The sequence below is a fragment of the Arachis ipaensis genome, chromosome B6 (genome assembly GCF_059453495.1).
Source record: "Arachis ipaensis isolate K30076 ecotype BB chromosome B6, ASM5945349v1, whole genome shotgun sequence".
In the NCBI taxonomy this organism is placed as follows: domain Eukaryota; kingdom Viridiplantae; phylum Streptophyta; class Magnoliopsida; order Fabales; family Fabaceae; genus Arachis; species Arachis ipaensis.
This window is the reverse complement of record NC_142441.1, coordinates 120,352,856-120,372,138: the sequence shown is the minus strand read 5'-3', so window position 1 is coordinate 120,372,138 and position 19,283 is coordinate 120,352,856. Positions and strand designations below refer to the sequence as shown.

General features: G+C 37.1%; 1 pseudogene; it reads left to right on the top strand.

The window, feature by feature from the left end:
- The first annotated feature begins 921 nt into the window (after positions 1–921).
- On the top strand, positions 922–2,262 carry LOC110263797 (glutamate receptor 3.4-like; annotated as a pseudogene).
- Positions 2,263–19,283: the final 17,021 nt, after the last annotated feature.

Here is a 19,283-nt window from a genome sequence, read left to right as displayed (position 1 = left end):
TATTTGTGTTGTTTCCATTGCTAAACTCTTTCAACTAGTCCATATCTGCTTCATTGCTTCCCATGCATTTCCATGACTGCTTTGTCAGGGTAAGTATATAAGCAATTACAATGATAAATTCTTATATATATATATTTTGGAGACTAAACCTAGATTAGGTAATTATCTAGCTAAAAACTTGAACTCACATTCACATAGCCGCATAGGTAACTAATAAAGGGTCTGTCTAAAATCAGCCCAACTCTTTTGAGCTTATCTGACGCACCATTAAATTTGAAGCGTTAGATTAGATTGATACACGATCTAATGGTTTATATTTAAATTATTATTAATTTATTAAAAATTACACTTAAAGATAACAACTTTTTTGATATTTTAAAATTGCCTAATAAAAAATTTGAGAACCAAACTCCTAGTTTGCTGCAGTGATGAGCCCCTGCCTCTTCCTCCGCCCACTTCCTTTGTCTTCTTTCTCAAACGATGAACCTCTGTTTCTTCTTCTACCCCATTTTTGTCTGCCTTCTTCCTCTTCGCGATGTCCCTCCGCTTCTTTCTCTTCCCATTGTCCTCTGCCTTCTTCCACAACGAATCCATTTCGTTTTTCTTCTCAAATTTGCCAAACCTTTTTAGGATTTTGGTCAAAAGAGGTTGACCTTTAGTGGAGCCTCGAGTTGAAAACAAGTTCCGTATTGGTTGGAAAATCGGTAGCGGATTCTTTGGAGAGATCTATTTCGGTGAGCTTTCTCTCCTTTCTCTTTTTATTTTTTATTTTTTGTGTGCATGATTAAACTTCGAATTTCCGAATTTTCTGATTAAGTTTTTCAGATTAATTTATTTTAAAAATTTTTATATAGGTACCAATATTCAGAACCTTTGATTACTCCACTATTGATGTCAATCCGGTGGCCATTTTTTGTTAGAATGGCCAACAGTGGCAAAGCATATGTAAAATGCATTATGGATATAGTCAAAGCTTATGGCTGGCAAAGAGTAATAGCCATCTATGAAGATGATGCCTATGGTGGAGAACAAGGGATGCTAGCCCTGCTATTTGAAGCCCTCCAAAAACCTATGAAGATCGTGGTCCCAGACAAAATTATATTTTCCAGGTCTGTGAAGGTTGATTATGCCAAGAATTAAAACCTTGATAACTATGATGGATTCTGCATCAAGATTTTTGAGCAGGTGCACAAATATTTGGGGTATGATCTACCCTATAAGATCCATGCTATCAATTGCACCTATCCTGATTTGGTTCAATTAGTCTATAACAAGGTATTTATTATTTCCCTTGTTCCTTTTTTCCATTCTTAAATAACCATTATCATATTATGTAATACTGATATAACCAAGTCTATTACAATGAGCAATTATGTCCAAGTTCAAATGTTATAATTATAATTTGTTCTAAATACAACCAGCTATCTTATTGATTTTTTATTTTTTATTTTTATTTTATTTTTGGAAGAATTATGATGCTGTTGTTGGGGATATTACCATGCTAGAGAAAAGATTTTCATATGTGGACTTCACTGTGCCATGTGCAGAATCAGGATTGTTAATGTTAGTTCTAGCAAAGTCTGAAGAATCAGCATGATGTTCACCAAGCCATTTACCAGAAAACTTTGGACGGTTACAGGAGCCATCTTGATCTATGCAATGTTAGTAGTTTAGCTACTTGAGAAAGAACCTAATCCAGAGTTTCATGGCAATTGGAAGAGCCAGATCAGCACTGCTCTTTAGTTTACCTTCTCCTCTTTGTTCTTTGCTCACAGTTAGTATCAATCTCAATTTTCAATTTGGTTCTAATAATTTAAAAGTTTTAAACCTGAGTAAAATGAAGCCAAATTTTCTCATTTTTCAGGGGAGAAAATGTATAGAAAGTGATGGTATCATGGCTCTTTCTAGTTCTAATTCTTAATTCAAGTTACACTGCAAGTCTTTCTTCAATGCTCACAATGAAGCAGCTGTAGCCAAATGTCACAAATATTGAGTGGATGAAGAACAACAACATGAAAATTAGTTGTGATGGTGACTCATTTGTTAGAAACTACCTAGAGGATGTAGAGAAGTTCAAACCAGAAAACATAATCAAAATTACCAGTGAAGATAGATATATTGATGCATTTGCAAATGGTAGCATAGTAGTTGCATTTCTTGAATTATCCTATGAAAAAAGTATTCATTAGTGAATATTGTGATGGATACACTGCCTCCACTCCCAGAACTAGATCTGGAGGATTAGGCTTTATAAGTAACTGATGAGCGGATATTTTATACGCTTTTTGGGGTTAATTTCATATAGTTTCTAGTGTGTTTTAGTTAGTTTTTAGTTTATTTTCATTAGTTTCTGGGCAAAATTCATATTTCTGGACTTTACTATGAGTTTGTGTATTTTTCTGTGATTTCAGGTATTTTCTGGCTGAAATTGAGGGAGCTGAGCAAAAATCTGATTCAGGCTGAAAAAGGACTGCTGATGTTGTTGGATTCTGACCTTCCTACACTCAAAATGGATTTTCTGGAGCTACAAGACTCCAAATGGTGCGCTTCCAATTGCGTTGGAAAGTAGACATCCAGGGCTTTCTAGAAATATATAATAGTCCATACTTTGCTCAAGGATAAATGACGTAAACTGGCGTTCAACGCCAGTTCCATGCTGCAGTCTGGCGTCTAGCGCCAGAAACAAGTTACAAAGTGGAGTTCAACACCAGAAAAGGATCCAAAGCTGGCGTTGAATGCCCAAAACAGCCCTATGCACGTGATTAGCTTAAGTCTCAGCCCCAGCACACACCAAGTGGGCCCCAGAAGTGGATTTCTGCACCATCTATCATAGTTGGTTCATTTTCTGTAAACCTAGGTTACTAGTTTAGTATTTAAACAACTTTTAGAGGTTTATTTCGCACCTCATGACAATTTTAGATCTGAACTTTGTACCTTTTGACGGCATGAGTCTCTAAACTCCATTGTTGGGGGTGAGGAGCTCTGCTGTGTCTCGATGAATTAATGCAAGTATTTCTGTTTTCCATTCAAACATGCGTGTTCCTATCTAAGATATCCATTCGCACTTCAATATAAATGTGATGAATGTGACAATCATCATCATTCCTCCACAAATGCGTGCCTGACAACCACTTACGTTCTACCGTAGAATGAATGAATATCTCTTAGATCTCTTAATCAGAATCTTCGTGGTATAAGCTAGATTGATGGCAGCATTCAAGAGAATCCGGAAAGTCTAAACCTTGTCTGTGGTATTCCGAGTAGGATTCAGGGATTGAATGACTGTGACGAGCTTCAAACTCGCGAGTGCTGGGCGTAGTGACAGACGCAAAAGGATAGTAAATCCTATTCCGGTACGATTGAGAACCTGCAGATGATTAGCCGTGCGGTGACAGCGCATCTGGACCCTTTTCACTGGAAGGATGGATGGTAGCCATTGACAACGGTGATCCACCAACACACAGCTTGCCATAGGAGGACGTGTGTGCATGAATCAGAAAACAGAGGAAAGCAGAATTTCAGAAGACAAAGCATCTCCAAAACTCCAACATATTCTCCATCATTGCATACAAGTATAATTTGTGTTCTGCCCTTTTATTCCTTGCAATCAAATTTGATAAGTGAATTATTTTATTGTCTTCCTGACTAAGAGTTACAAGATAACCATAGATTGCTTCAAGCCAACAATATCCGTGGGATCGACCCTTACTCACGTAAGGTATTACTTGGACGACCCAGTGCACTTGCTGGTTAGTGGCACAAGTTGTAAAAAGTGTGATTTATAATTCGTGCACCAAGTTTTTGGCGCCGTTGCCGGGGATTGTTTGAGTTTGAACAACTGACGGTGAACCTTGTTGCTTAGATTAGGAAATTTTTGTCTTTTGGGTCAGAGTCTCTTATTTTCTTTTCAAAAAAATTTTTTCAAAAAAAAAAATAAATAATAATTTCTTTATTAAATCTCTTGCCAAACTTTAAGTTTGGTGTTTTCTTGTTGATTTTCCTTTGTTTTTCAAAAATTTTATTTTGGTTTTCTAAAAATTTTAAGTTTGGTGTTCTTTCTTCATGTTCTTGTGTTCTTGTGAGTCTTCAAAGTGTTCTTGAGTTTTCCTTGTGTCTTGATCTTAAAATTTTTAAGTTTGGTGTTCTTTGGTGTTTTCCTTCCAAAATTTTCGAAAACAAGGAGTATTAGATCTAAAAATTTTAAATCTTTGGCTATCTTATTGTTTCACTCTTTCCTCTTTAAATTCAAAAATATCTTTTCTCTCTTTTTTTTAAAAATAAATTTTTGAAAATTATTTTTAAAATTCAGATTTTTTTAAAAAAAATTTAAAATCTTTTTCAATTCATATCTTTTTCAAAACCTCCTGACCACTTTCTCTCTCCTCATTTTTTCAAAAATCTTCACCTATTTTTATTTATTTTATTTTAATTTATTTTATTTTCGAAATAATTAATTAAATAAATAAATAAAAATAATTTTTTTTTTACATCATCTCCCTTTCTCCATCATGGATCTAAGTGAAAATGAACAGTCCAGGAGGACTCTGGGGTCATATGCTAACCCCTCTACTGCTTCATATGGGAATAGTATCTGCATACCCTCCATTGGAGTCAGTAGCTTTGAGTTGAATCCTCAGCTCATTATCATGGTGCAGCAAAGCTGCCAATATTTCGGTCTTCCACAGGAAGAACCTACAGAGTTTCTGGCACAGTTTTTACAAATTGCTGACACAGTACATGATAAGGAAGTAGATCAAGATGTCTACAGATTATTACTGTTTCCATTTGCTATAAAAGACCAAGCCAAGAGGTGGTTAAATAACCAACCTAAGGCTAGCATAAGGACATGGAAACAGCTCAGAGAAAAATTCCTAAATCAATACTTTCCTCCAAAACGGATGACACAGCTAAGACTGGACATCCAAGGCTTTAAACAAGGAGATAATGAATCTCTTTATGACGCCTGGGAGAGATACAGAGAGATGCTACGAAAATGCCCCTCTGAAATATTTTCAGAGTGGGTTCAGTTAGACATCTTCTATTATGGGCTTACAGAAAGAGCTCAGATCTCTCTAGATTGCTCAGCTGGTGGATCTATCCATATGAGAAAGACAATTGAAGAAGCCAAAGAGCTCACTGATACAGTTGCTAGAAATCAGCATCTGTACCTAAGCAGTGACTCTTCCATGAAAGAAGAGGCTAAAACAGTAACTGCTGAACTCAGTCCTGCAGAGCAAGCTACTGAATTCAATCAGCAATTGGATTTTCTAACAAAGCAGTTAGCTGAATTCAAGGATAAACTACAAGAGACAAGGATGGCTAATATAAACATGGAAGTACAATTAAAGCAAACAAAGCAGCAGCTGTCAAAACAAATAACAGAAGAATGCCAAGCAGTTCAATTAAGAAGTGGGAAAGCACTAAATACCCCACTTCAAGGCAGCAGAAAACCAAGAAATGAGCAAACCACCAAAAATTCATCTGAGGACAGTAAGAGCCCAGGGAAAAATAATTCTGGCACCAAAACGCCAGAAGTTGGGTGGAAGGCTGGCGCTGAATGCCCAGACCATGCTCAGGACTAGCGTTCAACGCCAGAAACAAGCAAGGATCTGGCGTTGAACGCCCAAAAGAAGCACAGTTCTGGCGTTCAAACGCCAGGAACAGATGAGGAGCTGGCGTCTAACGTCACTCCAGCATCTAACTCTGGCACTCAATTGCCAGTGAGGGATCAGACACACACATGTGCTGATGACAACCCATCTAAAAAGGCTTCTTCAACCACTTCTGTAGGAAATAAACTTACAGTAACTAAGGTTGAGGAATATAAAGCCAAGATACCTTATCCTCAAAAACTCCGCCAAGAGGAGCAGGATAAGCAATTTGCTCGCTTTGCAGATTATCTCAGGACTCTTGAAATAAAGATTCCATTTGCAGAGGCACTTGAGCAAATACCTTCTTATGCTAAGTTCATGAAAGAGATCTTGAGTCATAAGAAGGATTGGAGAGAAACTGAAAGAGTTCTTCTCACTGAAGAATGCAGTGCAGTCATTCTGAAAAGCTTTCCTGAAAAGCTTAAAGACCCTGGGAGTTTTCTGATACCATACACATTAGAAGGTAATTGCACCAAGACAGCTTTATGTGATCTTGGGGCAAGCATCAACCTAATACCTGCATCCACTATCAGAAAGCTTGGTTTAACTGAAGAAGTTAAACCAACCCGGATATGTCTCCAACTTGCTGATGGCTCCATTAAATACCCATCAGGCGTGATTGAATACATGATTGTCAGAGTTGGACCATTCGCCTTTCCCACTGACTTTGTAGTGCTGGAAATGGAAGAGCATAAGAGTGCTACTCTTATTCTAGGAAGACCCTTCCTAGCAACTGGACGAACTCTCATTGATGTCCAACAGGGGGAAATAACCTTGAGAGTCAATGATGATGAGTTTAAATTGAATGCTGTCAAAGCCATGCAGCATCCAGACACATCAAAAGACTGCATGAAAGTTGATCTTATTGACTCTTTGGTGGAAGAGATCAACATGGCTGTGAGTCTCGAATCAGAGTTGGAAGACATCTTTAAAGATGTTCAGCCTGATTTGGAGGATTCAGAGGAAATGAAGGAGCCTCTGAAATTTCCTCTGGAAGAGGAAAAACCTCCTAAACCCGAGCTCAAACCATTACCACCATCCCTGAAATATGCATTTCTGGGAGAAGGTGACACTTTTCCGGTGATTATAAGTTTTGCTTTAAATCCACAGGAAGAGGAAGCACTAATTCAAGTGCTAAGGACACACAAGACAGCTCTTGGGTGGTCCATAAGTGACCTCAAGGGCATAAGCCCAGCTAGATGCATACACAAGATCCTATTGGAGGATGATTCTAAGCCAGTGGTTCATCCACAGAGGCGGCTAAATCTAGCCATGAAGGAAGTGGTGCAGAAAGAGGTCAGCAAGTTACTGGAGGCTGGGATTATTTATCCTATTTCTGATAGCCCCTGGGTGAGCCCTGTCCAAGTTGTCCCCAAAAAGGGAGGCATGACAGTGGTTCATAATGAAAAAAATGAACTGGTTCCTACAAGAACAGTTACAGGGTGGCACTTGTGTATTGACTACAGAAGGCTCAATACTGCCACCAGAAAGGATCATTTTCCTTTACCATTCATAGACCAGATGCTAAAAAGACTGGCAGGTCATGATTATTACTGCTTTTTGGATGGCTATTCAGGCTACAACCAAATTGCAGTAGATCCCCAGGATCAAGAGAAAACAGCATTCACATGTCCATTTGGAGTGTTTGCTTACAGAAGGATGCCATTTGGGCTGTGTAATGCGCTTGCAACCTTTCAGAGATGCATGCTCTCTATTTTCTCTGATATGGTGGAAAAATTTCTGGAAGTCTTCATGGATGACTTCTCAGTATATGGAGACTCATTCAGCTCCTGTCTTGATCACGTGACACTGGTTTTGAAAAGATGCCAAGAGACTAACCTGGTTTTAAACTGGGAAAAATGTCACTTTATGGTGACTGAAGGGATTGTCCTTGGGCATAAGATTCCGAACAAAGGAATAGAGGTGGATCAAGCTAAAGTAGAGGTAATTGAAAAATTACCACCATCTGCCAATGTTAAGGCAATCAGAAGCTTTCTGGGGCATACAGGATTCTATAGGAGGTTTATAAAGGATTTTTCAAAAATTGCAAAACCTCTGAGCAATCTGCTAGCTGCTGACACGCCATTTGTGTTTGACACAGAGTGTCTACAGGCGTTTGAAACGCTGAAAGCCAAGCTGGTAACAGCACCAGTTATTTCTACACCAGACTGGACATTACCATTTGAGCTAATGTGTGATGCCAGTGATCACACCATTGGTGAAGTACTGGGGCAGAGGCATGACAAGCTTCTGCATGTCATTTATTATGCTAGCCGCATTTTAAATGATGCCCAGAAAAATTACACAACCACAGAAAAAGAATTGCTTGCAGTGGTTTATGCCATTGACAAGTTTAGATCATACTTGGTAGGATCAAAGGTGATTGTGTATACTGACCATGCTGGTCTTAAATATCTACTCACAAAGCAGGATTCAAAACCCAGGCTCATAAGATGGGTGTTGCTTCTGCAAGAGTTTGATATAGAAATAAGAGACAGAAAAGGGACAGAGAACCAAGTGGCTGATCATCTGTCCCGGATAGAGCCAATAGAAGGGGCGTCATTCCCCTCTCTTGAAATCTCTGAGACCTTTCCGGATGAGCATTTGTTTACCATTCAGAAAACACCATGGTTTGTAGACATTGCAAACTACAAAGCTGCAAGGTTCATTCCCAAGGAGTACAGCAGGCAACAAAAGAAAAAATTAATTACTGATGCAAAGTACTACTTGTGGGATGAACCCTATCTCTTTAAGAGATGTGCGGATGGTATAATCCGTAGGTGTGTGCCTAAAGAAGAAGCACAAAGGATCTTATGGCATTGCCATGGGTCACAATATGGAGGTCATTTCGGAGGTGAGCGAACAGCCACCAAGGTCCTCCAATGTGGCTTCTACTGGCCTACACTCTACAGAGATTCCCGAAAGTTTGTACGTAACTGTGACAGTTGCCAGAGAGCTGGTAATTTGCCTCATAGTTACGCCATGCCTCAACAAAGAATCTTGGAGATTGAGTTGTTTGATGTATGGGGTATTGATTTCATGGGGTCTTTCCCACCATCATACTCAAACACTTATATTCTGGTGGCAGTTGACTATGTATCAAAATGGGTTGAGGCCATTGCCACACCCACCAATGACACTAAAACAGTGCTGAAATTCCTCCAGAAACATATATTCAGCAGGTTTGGTGTCCCCAGGGTACTAATCAGTGATGGGGGCACTCATTTCTGCAACAAACAGCTTTACTCTGCCATGGTCAAGTATGGGATTCGCCACAAGGTGGCGACTCCATATCATCCACAGACAAATGGGCAAGCTGAAGTCTCTAACAGAGAACTAAAAAGAATCCTGGAACGGACTGTAAGTACCCGTAGAAAGGATTGGGCACGAAGCTTGGATGATGCTCTGTGGGCTTACAGAACAGCATTCAAGACTCCTATAGGGACCTCTCCATACCAACTTGTGTATGGTAAGGCATGCCACCTGCCCGTGGAACTGGAACATAAAGCCTACTGGGCAATCAGATTCCTAAACTTTGATGCCAAATTAGCTGGAGAAAAAAGATTGCTCCAGCTAAATGAGCTAGAGGAATTCAGATTCACTGCTTTCGAAAATGCCAAGCTTTATAAAGAAAAATAAAAAAAATGGCATGACAGAAAGCTGTCATCTAGAATCTTTGAACCAGGACAAAAGGTTCTGTTGTTTAACTCTAGGCTCAGTCTATTCCCCGGGAAACTGAAGTCCCGGTGGAGAGGACCATATGTGATTACAAGTGTATCACCCTATGGTTATGTGGAGCTTCAAGACATTGATTCTGACAAGAAGTTCATTGTTAATGGACAGAGAATCAAGCACTATCTTGAAGGCAATGTTGAGCAAGAGTGCTCAAGGCTGAAGCTAGATTAAAAGCTCAGCAAGGTCCAGCTAAAGACAATAAAGAAGCGCTTGCTGGGAGGCAACCCAGCCATAGGGCATCACTTCCTCTAAGCATTTTGCCCTATTCTTGATTTTATTTGTTTATATAAAGTTCACTGATACTAAGGTAAAGAGTCAATTGTATAAGTTCACAGGATTATAGAAGGATTCTGCACACAAAACAGAGAAAAAGAGCTCACTGGCAAGAAAACGCCAGTAAAAGTCTGTTTTGGGCGTTCAACGCCCAAAAGAAGCATCCACTGGGCGTTGAACGCCAGAAAGAAGCTCTTTCTGGGCGTTTAACGCCAGATTTACAGCGTCCTGGGCGTTCAGAAAAACGCCCAGTGAAAAGGAGTTCCTGGCGTTCAACGCCAGAAAGAAGCAACAGCTGGGCGTTGAACGCCCAGGAGAGGCAGCATTTGGGCGTTGAACGCCCAAAACATGCAGCGTTTGGCGTTCAAACGCCAGGATGGTGGGGAGGAGGTGAATTCGTTTTTACTTCATATTTTTCATTCTAAATTTAATTTTCATGTTTCAATTCATGATTTCTTGCATAAACATGTTAAGAACCCTGATTTCTAAAATCCCTAATTTCTAGAAACCCTATTTTAAAAATATCAAATATATCTTAATCCATAAGCACAAATCTCTTTTTTTATCCATTTCAACTATTTTTCAAAATTTGCAAAACAAATCTATCTCTTTTCATTCAAAAATCTTTTCAACTAATCAATATCTTTTTCAAATCTCCATACTATCTTTTTTTTCAAAAATCCAAATCTATCTTTTTCAAATATCTTTCATATATTTTTAATCTAAAGTCATATCTTCTATCTTATCTTTCTTTGTATTTTCGAAATAACCCACCCCCTCCCTTTAAATATAGGTTCGGCCTCCCTCCCCTCCCATCCACAATTGCACCTAGCTCTCCTTCTATCCTTCTCCTTTCTTTTCTTTTGCTTGAGGACAAGCAAACCTCTAAGTTTGGTGTATTTATCCGTGATCACTAAACCATACCCACTAAGATCATGGCTCCTAAAGGAAAACAACCCACTCCAAGAGGCAAGAAAGAGAGTGTTCCAAAACCACTTTGGAATCAAGGGAAGTTCTTAACTAAAGAACATTCAGACCATTATTACAAAATAATGGGTCTAAGATCAGTGATCCCAGAAGTTAGATTCAATCTGAAAGAAGACGAATATTCGGAGATCCAGGAGCAAATCTGAATCAGGAACTGCGAGATCCTAGCCAATCCTGAAACGAAAGTGGGAAGGAATATGGTCCAGGAGTTCTATGCTAATATGTGGCATACAGACAGGCAAAGACTATCTGGATCTGCTATCTATGATTATCGGACCTTGGTCAGAGGAAAGATTGTTCATACCCACCCTGACAAGATCAGGGAGATCTTAAAGCTACGTCAGCTGAAAGATGATCCAGACTCCTTCAATAGGAGAATGATGAGAACAGACAAGGGCCTGGATAAGATTCTAGAGGATATATGTATCCCTGGAGCCAGGTGGACCACCAGCACGAAGGGTGTCCCAAATCAACTCAAAAGAGAAGATCTCAAACCAGTCGCCAGAGGATGGCTGGACTTCATTGGGCATTCTCTGCTGCCCACTAGCAACCGTTCTGAAGTCACTATTAGAAGAGCAGTGATGATCCATTACATCATGATGGGAAAAGAAGTGGAAGTTCATCAACTGATTTCAACTGAATTCTACAAAATTGCAAACAAAAATTCCAAAGATGCCAGGTTGGATTATCCAAGCTTGATTTCTATGCTCTGCAAGGACGCTGGAGTAAGGATGGGAATAACTGAGTATATCTCAGTTGAGCGGCCAATCACCAAAGCATCAATGGAAAAACAACAATCACAGGATAACCCCATCAAGAAGAGAACACAGGAAATTCTCCCAGAAATCCCTCAATCTGAATACTGGGAGTATCTTGAAACATCTATTACCAAGATACAAGAAGCTATGGAACAAATACAGAAAGAACAGAAGGAACAAAGTAGCATTCTTTGCTATTTGCTTAAAGAACAAGAGGAGCAAGGGCGTGATTTAAGGGAATTGAAGCGCCAGAAATTATCTCTTGAAGGACCAAGCATCCCACAGATTAGAGGAACATCCACTTCCCAGAACAAAGGTTGTTAAATTCCAATCTTAGCCTTAACTCTGTGATAACTGTTTTTATTTTAGTTTTACCTTAGGAGTTATATAGTAGTAACTAGTATCTATATTTTTGATTTTATCCCCAATTAAGCTATAATTTAATTTTATCATCATCATTAAACATGAATAAAATAGAAGAATTTCTTTAGAATAAGAGGCAATATTTTTTCAAGTTTTTAATAAGATAAATTCTAATTATTTATATGTGGTGGCAATGCTCTCTGTCTTCTGAATGAATGCTTGAACAGTGCATATGTCTTTTGAATTTGATGTTTAAGACTGTTAAATATGTTGGCTCTTGAAAGAATGATGAACATGAGACATGTTATTGATAATCTGAAAAATCATAAGAATGATTCTTGAAGCAAAAAAAAGCAGCAAAGAACAAAGCTTGCAGAAAAAAAAAAGAGAAAAAAATAGCGAAAAAAATAGAAAGAAAAAGAAAAAGCAAGTAGAAAAAGCCAAAAGCTCTTAAAACCAAGAGGCAAGAGCAAAAAGCCAATAACCCTTAAAACCAAAAGGCAAGGGTAAATAAAAAAGATCCCAAGGCTTTGAGCATCAGTGGATAGGAGGGCCTCAAGGAATAAAATCCCGGCCTAAGCGGGTAAACCAAGCTGTCCCTAACCATGTGCTTGTGGCGTGAAGGTGTCAAGTGAAAACTTGAGACTGAGCGGTTAAAGTCAAGGTCCAAAGCAAAAAGAAGAGTGTGCTTAAGAACCCTGGACACCTCTAATTGGGGACTTTAGCAAAGCTGAGTCACAATCTGAAAAGGTTTACCCAATTATGTGTCTGTGGTATTTATATATCCGGTGGTAATACTAGAAAACAAAGTGCTTAGGGCCACGGCCAAGACTCATAAAGTAGCTGTGTTCAAGAATCAACATACTAGACTAGGAGAATCAATATCACTATCTGAATTCTGAGTTCCTATAGATGCCAATCACTCTGAGCTTCAATGGATAAAGTGAGATGCCAAAACTGTTCAGAAGCAAAAAGCTACTAGTCCCGCTCATCTAATTAGAATCTGAGCTTCACTCAAAAAAACTCTGAGATATTATTGTTTCTTAAATTATTTGTATTCTATTTATCTAGTTGTTTGAGGACAAGCAACAGTTTAAGTTTGGTGTTGTGATGAGCGAATATTTTATACGCTTTTTGGGGTTAATTTCATATAGTTTCTAGTGTGTTTTAGTTAGTTTTTAGTTTATTTTCATTAGTTTCTAGGAAAAATTCATATTTCTGGACTTTACTATGAGTTTGTATGTTTTTCTGTGATTTCAGGTATTTTCTGGCTGAAATTTAGGGAGCTGAGCAAAAATCTGATTCAGGCTGAAAAAGGACTGCTGATGCTGTTGGATTCTGACCTTCCTGCACTCAAAATGGATTTTCTGGAGCTACAGAACTCCAAATGGCGCACTTCCAATTGCGTTGGAAAGTAGACATCCAGGGCTTTCCAGCAATATATAATAGTCCATACTTTGCTCAAGGATAGACGATGTAAACTGGCGTTCAACGCCAGTTCCATGCTGCAGTCTGGCGTCCAGCGCCAGAAACAAGTTACAAAGTGGAGTTCAACGCCAGAAAAGGATCCAAAGCTGGTGTTGAACGTCCAAAACAGCCCTATGCACGTGATTAGCTTAAGTCTCAGCCCCAGCACACACTAAGTGGGCCCCAGAAGTGGATTTCTGCACCATCTATCATAGTTGGTTCATTTTCTGTAAACCTAGGTTACTAGTTTAGTATTTAAACAACTTTTAGAGGTTTATTTCGCACCTCATGACAATTTTAGATCTGAACTTTGTACCTTTTGACGGCATGAGTCTCTAAACTCCATTGTTGGGGGTGAGGAGCTCTGCTGTGTCTCGATGAATTAATGCAAGTATTTCTGTTTTCTATTCAAACATGCGTGTTCCTATCTAAGATATCCATTCGCACTTCAATATGAATGTGATGAACGTGACAATCATCATCATTTCTCTACGAACGCGTGCCTGACAACCACTTACGTTCTACCGTAGAATGAATGAATATCTCTTAGATCTCTTAATCAGAATCTTCGTGGTATAAGCTAGATTGATGGTAGCATTCAAGAGAATCCGGAAAGTCTAAACCTTGTCTGTGGTATTCCGAGTAGGATTCAGGGATTGAATGACTGTGACGAGCTTCAAACTCGCGAGTGCTGGGCGTAGTGACAGACGCAAAAGGATAGTAAATCCTATTCCAGTACGATTGAGAACCTACAGATGATTAGTCGTGCGGTGACAGCGCATCTGGACCCTTTTCACTGGAAGGATGGATGGTAGCCATTGACAACAGTGATCCACCAACACACAGCTTACCATAGGAGGACGTGCGTGCATGAATCAGAAAACAGAGGAAAGCAGAATTTCAGAAGACAAAGCATCTCCAAAACTCCAACATATTCTCCATCATTGCATACAAGTATAATTTGTGTTCTGCCCTTTTATTCTTTGCAATCAAATTTGTTAAGTGAATTATTTTATTGTCTTCCTGACTAAGAGGTACAAGATAACCATAGATTGCTTCAAGCTAACAATCTCCGTGGGATCGACCCTTACTCACGTAAGGTATTACTTGGACGACCCAATGCACTTGCTGGTTAGTGGCACGAGTTGTAAAAAGTGTGATTTACAATTCGTGCACCAGTAACCATAATAATTTACCAATGGCTAATTGGATACAATAAAAAATCATTTCAGTAATTGGATTTTGGGGTTAAGATCTTTAGGACCAACTGCGCGAGATTTCTTCCATTTTGTGGTTGATGTAATGCCTCAACATTAACTCAAGCAGTGGAATAAATTAACTCAAAGAAAACTTATACATGCAGTCTTGTGAAATACATTAACAAATGTGATTAAGTGTGCTACTCATTTTGAATAAAAAAAATGTGTGCTACTCATTCTATTAACAAATGGTGAAGAATTATGCGCGTGATATAATAAATCATATATACATGTTATCTTCATAGAACTATTAAGGATAAGATCCAATGGATGAAAATTTGGATGCTAGAAAAAGATGTTACTCTTCAACCCAAAATGCATGCATGCAGGACTACACTTGCATATACACTCATCTGCACATAGTTTATTAAACAAAAAGAATTAATTATTGATCCTTATGATTATTAACAGAAAATATATTTTTCCCATTCTAAGTAACTTCCTACTTGAGATGAAAAACATTAAAAGTGTTAATTACATAATTAGTGGACTAAACATTAAACCAGGAAATGTTAAGACAAACCACTGTTCATTCTTAATATAACTTTTAGGCATTATAAATGTTCTAAGAACATACATTAAATGCTTCCAAAAGTAATAACATGCTAATGACATATTATGCGCATGATATAATACATGTTTTCAAAAATATTTTTAAAAGTTTATTTTTATTAAAAAAATATTAATAAAATATTTTTTCTTCTCGTTTAAATATATTTACTCTTAAAATAAAATATAAGAAGACTATTTACTTATTTATTTATTTATTTTTATAAATCTGCGGATATGCGGATACCTACATAAAATTCACAATCCGATCCTATAAGTGTGCAGATCAGATCCGATCCGATAGTCTTGCGGATCGGATCCATATCCACAATTTTCGGATCGAATTCGGATAAATACCGTGGATATGCAGTTCCAATCCGATCCATGAATACCCCTATGTTTAATGTTAAAAGAATACTGAAAGTTTATCTAACTATTTAACAACAACCGACTTATTTACGTGAAAACGGTTTTACGAGTTCAACTAGTAAGTCATCGGTTAAACCAGTGAACTAGTAAAATTATGTAGCATATTAGTTATATAATTTTACTAGTTCATACTATTCTATGTGCTAATTATTAATTATATAGTTAAACTATATAATATATTTTTATTCATGATTATTAACATAAATATAAATTTTATTAAACATGTATAAATAACAAATATCAAATATTTTTATCAATTACACTATAGTAATTAATTTTATGACTATACGATAATTAGCTTAGCTTGAATTACTTATAACTTTAATTATCAAATTTTTAGAGTTGTTAGTTCGAACTTATCAATGTAACATGTGCGCCTCTACAGTGCACCATAAAAATGTACACGAGTCATCTACTAGGTCAATGGTATAAATATTTTATTATTTCATTTTATTAAAAAGTTTTAAGTATAAGTATTGGTAAAATAAATACAAAAGTACTTGTATTTAGGAAAGAAGTTATAAATAGAAAGTTATTAAATTTTTTTTTAAAACGTTTGATCTTTAAAATATTGATATAATTTTATTTATTATTAATCTATAATAATAATTACAAATATGGAAAATCAAAGGATTAAATGATGCAAATTTATTGATAATAAATAACATTATGTTATAGTTTATAAGTTATTAATAACACTTGTAATCAGTTTTAAATTTTGAAAATTCAAAATCAGTTTTATTTACTTATTTCATTTTGTTTTAGGGGGCCAAAGACCCAGCAAAGAATAAAATTTAATTGCTAAATAGAGCCTCTCACTCTCAGGGAAGAAACTTAAAAAATGTGAAGACAAAATAGATCATGCCGAAGATCTTCAATAGTTGATGTGAGAACAGAAGGAGAAATGAAAAGCACCGCAACCATGGAGAAGGCCGGCGTGGGAGATGATGATGACAATGACGATGCAGCAACTCATCATCGTTGTGGTATACGCATTGTCAGGTAATTACAACTTCTCATCTCTTTTAATCATGCATTCACATTATTCTTTTATTGATTGATTACCTTAATTGGAAAAGATTCATTGAAAAATAAATCGGAAAGAAAATCTACATTTAAGAAATTAAATTAATTTCTATTAATGGACCGATTATGTCATATCTCTACTGATATTGAAAAAAATTTGCAAGAAAGGAGTCTGTTCAGGGAAAAAAATTTAGAGGGAGAATTGCTCTGATCAATGACAACTAATAATAGCCATGGGTAAAGGCTACACTCAATTCATTACTTTCATTATTATTTTTGCTACTACTGTTGGTTGAATTATATCTTATTATTATCATTATTGGTTTAGTTTACCCGACTCATGTGCATCACCAAGTGTTCTGATGAACTCCTTTGAGAGAAGAGTTATGCCTGATTTAGAGGTATGTAAGAACAACAAATATTTGTGTCCTATTTTTAAGTTTCAATGCATTTGTGTTTTAAATTACCTATATTGTATCTGTTACCTGCAGGACATTAAAAGAGCTAACAATAGTATTGGAGAGTAACAAATTCTATTGAAGTCCATGATTGAACGCATAAATTCTATTTATGTCAAGCCTGAGTTGAAAGGGAGTGAAAGACTTCTGAAAAATAGCAAGACCAATCCTATCACCGCCCTTCATAAGACATGAAAAATTATAGAAAATCACAAAAAGAGTGACCCCAAGTCAATATTTAATATGGATGTGGATCCAAATATATGTCTTGATGTGTTAGATGATGAGGATGATGTCATGGAACTAGATCGAACAACTCTAACCCGCCAAGATCCATGCAAAGTTGCTGTCTGATAAACCCCATTTTTAGGGTTTATCTTGTGCTTAATTTAGTAGATTTTATCCATTATTCTCACACTTATTTATGTAATTTGCATGTTTTACATTTTTCTTCCTAATTTTGTACTGTGATTGAAAATATGCTTCTTTGGCCTTAAATTTGCTAATTTTAATCCCCTCTTATTACCATTCGATGCCGTGATATGTTTGCGGAGTGTTTTCAGGGTTTATAGGGTAGGAATAGCTTAGAGGACGGAAAGGAAGCATGCAAAAGTGAAAGGAACGCAAGAAAATGATGTTTTCAGAAGCTGGCAGCGACGTGTATGCGTGACATGACGCATACGCGTGACCAGGATTTTGTCAAGCGACGCGTACATGTGACAAAGCATCACGTGCTGCAGATATCAGAAAATGATGGGGGCGATTTCTGAGATGTTTTTGGCCCAGTTCCAAGCCCGAAAACACTACTTAGAGGCTGTAGAGTGGAGCTGGATGAAGGATTGATTGAACATTCATTCACACATTAGGTTTTAGATGTAGTTTTCTAGATAGAGAGGCTCTCTCCTCTCTCTAGGTTTTAGGGTTCTTAGTTCTATTCCTTCTCAAATTCTGAATTCTATCCTATTTCAATTTAGTTTATCTTCTACTTTTATTTGTTCTAGCATTCTAGTTTATCTATTTTCCTTGTTGATGACTTTATGTTGCCAATTTAGTTTATGAATTCTCATGTTAGATTTGATTTCCCTTTTAATGCAATTTGATGTATTTCATGTTTATTGCTTCTTCCGTTATTTGTTATCATTGATTTTGCAATTTTTGGTTTTAGTATTTACATTCTCTTGTTGCTTTTCTATGCTTTTATTATGTTCCTTCCAAGTGTTTGATAAAATATTTGGTTGGATTTTAAATTAGCTTTTTATGTTCTTAGCTTAGATTGAGTAATTAGAGACTTTTGAATTGTCAAAGTCTCTTGTTGGTTGGTGATTGAAAGTTGCTAGTTGGCTTGAGATTCACTAACTCTAGTCTTTGATTAGGACTTGTGAACTCAAGTTGAATTGCTCACTTGACTTACCTTCAATTGTTAGAGGTTAACTAAGTGAGAGCAAAAGGCAATTACCATCACAAGTGACTATGATAATGAGGATAGGAATTCCAATTCTCAATCCTTGTTAAGACTTTTCTTAGTTGTTATTTTATTTCCTTGTTATTTATATTACTTGTTTCTTATCACAAAACCCAAAAAGATACAATCTCATAACCAATTATAAGTACACTTTCCTGCAATTTCTTGAGAGACGACCCGAGATTTAAATACTTCGGTTGATTTTTATTGTGTTTGCTTAAGTGACAAACAAATTAAATTTGATTGATGTTTAATTGTCAGTTTAGATCTATACTTGTAACGCGATTATTTTTGTGAAATTCTTTACCGACGATTTTTTTTCCCATCAATTTTTGGCGCCGTTGCCGGGGAGTTACAAATGTTTTCCTTATAATTGGTTATTGTACATATTTACCTTTTGCTTATTTGTTAGTTTTTGTTAGTTTTAGGACCTTATTGCTTATTCTTATTAGTTTTTATTTTTATTTGTTACTATGAATTCTCACCCCTTTGGCTATGAGTTTGGTTCAAATTAAGTTGTAGGGAATGGAAGCTACAATGAGAACATGCATCAAGGATGGGACAATCAAAGGTGGGAAGAGCCTCAAGCTTATAAACAACCCTCTTGGCAACAACCTCCACCAACGTACTATGAGCAAGAGCCATTCCAGAATGCATATCACTCCAATGGCTATGGTAGACCCCCTTGTAGTTACCAACAAGCCCCACCATATGCCTATGAATCCCCTCCTCAACATAGCTTTGAACCACCATACTCACAAGCCCCCTATTGTAACACCCTAACTACCAAAACTCACGCTTTCGGCTGCGCGACTCTGATAGCTCAGACATTACGATGACTCTTATACTATTTAATACTAAAATAT